The following is a 5,460-nucleotide window of genomic DNA, read 5'->3' as shown; positions in this document are numbered from 1 at the left end:
TACCCAATCAGAGCACACCTCCACAGAACACACCCCCTCTGGCAGTTTAAAAAAGAGGAACAAACAGCCACATGCTTCTCCCAGAAGAAGGAAACAGAAGCCTGATGATGATGGATGGGATTCCATCGAAACGTTGCGCCTACACCTTTAATTCTACGCGGGGAAAAACCCGAAAAACCAAGGATCCACATACAGGCACCCGCGAAAACCTCAGAAAACAAATATCTTACCTCTACGGGGAGGAAATCCACCAGCTAACTAGGACCTACGAAAAACTCGAAGTACGAAGAGCTTCCATTCTGTGTGACCTCACATTCCTACGCAACTGCCGAGATCAAAATTTAATCCCCACATCCTTCCAATTGAAATTCCACTCCAACTCTGCAGCCATCAAACGCATCCTGATAAGAACTGAACTGGCCCTAATCAGAAACGAACTCCACACAAAAAGATTCCTCCTGGACCGAATCAACAGAGACCTCCTCACACTTCACCTCAAACTCAGCAACAAGATCCACCCCACACTTTGGGACAAATTCAAACAAATCGCCGTCTGGAGAGCTGAAACAGAGACTGCCTACAAAACAGACACACACACCAATAAACTCCGAAGACTAAAGGAACGCCAGAAACAAACCCCTCCTCTCCCACAGCAACACATGAAACAAACTGTGCACAACATCTCAGATAGGATTCTCACCAAAGCCGAAACCAACGTCCTGTCTAAAGGATTTAATTTTGCAGTCGCTCCCAAACACATTCCCACGGAAACCATTATATGCGGAGTCGAATCCAGCCTGACCAAAATCAACCCTGATGACGCCAACAAAATCAGACTCGAAGTGACCAACATCCTCTGCACCAGCAAACCACCCAAAAGCAACTTACCCAAAGAGGAACAGACAGCACTACTTAACCTAAAAAATGACACCAGCATAATCATTCTGCCAGCAGACAAAGGCAACGCCACGGTGGTAATGAACTCATCTGACTACCATACCAAATTATCCAACCTACTCCGAGACTCCACATACAAACTCCTCAAGACAGATCCCACCACCTACCTGGAAAAAACCACAAAATCCAAAATAAAAGCCACCCCCATCAGTGAAGAGATCCAGAAAACAATCATTCCCAGAGAAAAATCATCCAGATGTCCTAAGCTCTATGGTCTGCCCAAGATACACAAAGAAGGAACCCCACTCAGACCCATAGTCAGCTCCATAGGCTCACCTCTACAAAATCTAGCCAAATTTCTTGCCAAACAACTACAGCCTTATGCAAATTCCATCACCTCACACGTACAAAACTCATTCCAATTCATAGAGATCATAAGTAAACTAAACTTACAGCCCTGGGACCTACTTGTGAGCTTCGATGTTGTATCCCTCTTCACCCATGTGCCAATCAAAGAAGCCTTGACAGCTATCCTAAATAAATACAACCCCCCAAAACACATCCTAGATCTGACCAACCACTGCCTATCTAACACATACTTCATCTACAATGGACAAAGATACAAACAAATGGAAGGAGCACCCATGGGATCACCCCTTTCACCTGTCATCGCAAACCTCTACATGGAACACTTTGAAACCCTCGCTCTAGAAAAATCCAACCACAAACCCAAACTCTGGCTCAGATACGTAGATGACACCTTCGTAATCTGGCCACACGGCAAAGAAAAACTGGATGACTTCCTCATACACCTCAATAGCCTACACCCCAAAATACAATTCACCATGGAAACAGAAGCTAACAATCAACTTCCCTTCCTTGATGTCTTAGTCTACAAGAAATCCAACGGCTCCCTAGGACACACTATCTACCATAAAAAAACACACACAAACCGCTATCTGAACGCACTCTCACACCACCACCCAGCACAGATCAACTCCGTAGCCAAGACACTCATCTCCAGAACAAAACACCTAGCTGACGAACAACACCTAAAAACCGAACTACACACTCTCACTAATGTACTAACAGCCAATGGATTCCAAAGAAACACGATTACCAACTTAATCCGAAGAGAGACACCCACAAAAACCCAAGACAGAGAACAAGAAAATGGCAAAGCCCTCCTCCCATACTTAAAAGGGACCACAGACAGAATCAGCAAGGTCCTCCAAAAACACAACATCAAAACAGCATTCTACACAGACAGAAAAATATCCACCATCCTAAGAAACCCCAAGGACATAATTGGGTTAGAAAACCAAGGAGTATACGAAATCCCATGCACCACCTGCCCCACCACATACATCGGACAGACCAACAGAAGAATAAGTGCACGCATTGAAGAGCACAAAAACTCACTCAGAAAGGGAGAACAAACTTCATCCCTGGTCCAACACTTTGAAGCCACGGGACATGAAATTGATTTTAAAAAAACCAAAACTATTGCCAAAATTGAACATTTTAACAACAGAATAATCAGAGAAGCCATTGAGATAGAAAAACGCCCCCACAGCATGAATAAACGAGATGATACCTCTCGTCTACCAGCCATTTGGAAACCCGCCTTGATTGACAGACGAAGCCCAACCACCAAGAATGATACCAGACCCAAACTCATGATAACATCACATGACATCACCACCACACAACCATTCAAAAAGCAAATCCGAACCCACAACGATAAAGACACACAACCACAAAACAGAAACCTAACTACAGCTGCAACATCAGCCACTTTAAACCCCTCCAAACCACACAATAAGCAAACTGACACCCACTATAAAAACATGGCACCACCACAAACACGAAGCCGAACAAAAGCAGCACAACTCACCAGCTCAGGTCTGGAGCTGGCAGCTGAGACCAGCCCATCCACTCAGAACACACCCCCACCCAATCAGAACACCCCCACCATTCAAAACACACTCCCACCCAATCAGAACACACTTGGTCCCCTACCCAATCAGAGCACACCTCCACAGAACACACCCCCTCTGGCAGTTTAAAAAAGAGGAACAAACAGCCACATGCTTCTCCCAGAAGAAGGAAACAGAAGCCTGATGATGATGGATGGGATTCCATCGAAACGTTGCGCCTACACCTTTAATTCTACGCGGGGAAAAACCCGAAAAACCAAGGATCCACATACAGGCACCCGCGAAAACCTCAGAAAACAAATATCTTACCTCTACGGGGAGGAAATCCACCAGCTAACTAGGACCTACGAAAAACTCGAAGTACGAAGAGCTTCCATTCTGTGTGACCTCACATTCCTACGCAACTGCCGAGATCAAAATTTAATCCCCACATCCTTCCAATTGAAATTCCACTCCAACTCTGCAGCCATCAAACGCATCCTGATAAGAACTGAACTGGCCCTAATCAGAAACGAACTCCACACAAAAAGATTCCTCCTGGACCGAATCAACAGAGACCTCCTCACACTTCACCTCAAACTCAGCAACAAGATCCACCCCACACTTTGGGACAAATTCAAACAAATCGCCGTCTGGAGAGCTGAAACAGAGACTGCCTACAAAACAGACACACACACCAATAAACTCCGAAGACTAAAGGAACGCCAGAAACAAACCCCTCCTCTCCCACAGCAACACATGAAACAAACTGTGCACAACATCTCAGATAGGATTCTCACCAAAGCCGAAACCAACGTCCTGTCTAAAGGATTTAATTTTGCAGTCGCTCCCAAACACATTCCCACGGAAACCATTATATGCGGAGTCGAATCCAGCCTGACCAAAATCAACCCTGATGACGCCAACAAAATCAGACTCGAAGTGACCAACATCCTCTGCACCAGCAAACCACCCAAAAGCAACTTACCCAAAGAGGAACAGACAGCACTACTTAACCTAAAAAATGACACCAGCATAATCATTCTGCCAGCAGACAAAGGCAACGCCACGGTGGTAATGAACTCATCTGACTACCATACCAAATTATCCAACCTACTCCGAGACTCCACATACAAACTCCTCAAGACAGATCCCACCACCTACCTGGAAAAAACCACAAAATCCAAAATAAAAGCCACCCCCATCAGTGAAGAGATCCAGAAAACAATCATTCCCAGAGAAAAATCATCCAGATGTCCTAAGCTCTATGGTCTGCCCAAGATACACAAAGAAGGAACCCCACTCAGACCCATAGTCAGCTCCATAGGCTCACCTCTACAAAATCTAGCCAAATTTCTTGCCAAACAACTACAGCCTTATGCAAATTCCATCACCTCACACGTACAAAACTCATTCCAATTCATAGAGATCATAAGTAAACTAAACTTACAGCCCTGGGACCTACTTGTGAGCTTCGATGTTGTATCCCTCTTCACCCATGTGCCAATCAAAGAAGCCTTGACAGCTATCCTAAATAAATACAACCCCCCAAAACACATCCTAGATCTGACCAACCACTGCCTATCTAACACATACTTCATCTACAATGGACAAAGATACAAACAAATGGAAGGAGCACCCATGGGATCACCCCTTTCACCTGTCATCGCAAACCTCTACATGGAACACTTTGAAACCCTCGCTCTAGAAAAATCCAACCACAAACCCAAACTCTGGCTCAGATACGTAGATGACACCTTCGTAATCTGGCCACACGGCAAAGAAAAACTGGATGACTTCCTCATACACCTCAATAGCCTACACCCCAAAATACAATTCACCATGGAAACAGAAGCTAACAATCAACTTCCCTTCCTTGATGTCTTAGTCTACAAGAAATCCAACGGCTCCCTAGGACACACTATCTACCATAAAAAAACACACACAAACCGCTATCTGAACGCACTCTCACACCACCACCCAGCACAGATCAACTCCGTAGCCAAGACACTCATCTCCAGAACAAAACACCTAGCTGACGAACAACACCTAAAAACCGAACTACACACTCTCACTAATGTACTAACAGCCAATGGATTCCAAAGAAACACGATTACCAACTTAATCCGAAGAGAGACACCCACAAAAACCCAAGACAGAGAACAAGAAAATGGCAAAGCCCTCCTCCCATACTTAAAAGGGACCACAGACAGAATCAGCAAGGTCCTCCAAAAACACAACATCAAAACAGCATTCTACACAGACAGAAAAATATCCACCATCCTAAGAAACCCCAAGGACATAATTGGGTTAGAAAACCAAGGAGTATACGAAATCCCATGCACCACCTGCCCCACCACATACATCGGACAGACCAACAGAAGAATAAGTGCACGCATTGAAGAGCACAAAAACTCACTCAGAAAGGGAGAACAAACTTCATCCCTGGTCCAACACTTTGAAGCCACGGGACATGAAATTGATTTTAAAAAAACCAAAACTATTGCCAAAATTGAACATTTTAACAACAGAATAATCAGAGAAGCCATTGAGATAGAAAAACGCCCCCACAGCATGAATAAACGAGATGATACCTCTCGTCTACCAGCCATTTGGAAACCCGCCTTGATTGACAGACGAAGCC

This window comes from Vipera ursinii (genome assembly GCF_947247035.1).
Source record: "Vipera ursinii genome assembly, chromosome: 1".
Lineage (NCBI taxonomy): Eukaryota > Metazoa > Chordata > Lepidosauria > Squamata > Viperidae > Vipera > Vipera ursinii.
The sequence above is the reverse complement of the archived record's forward strand: the minus strand, read 5'-3'. Positions refer to the sequence as shown.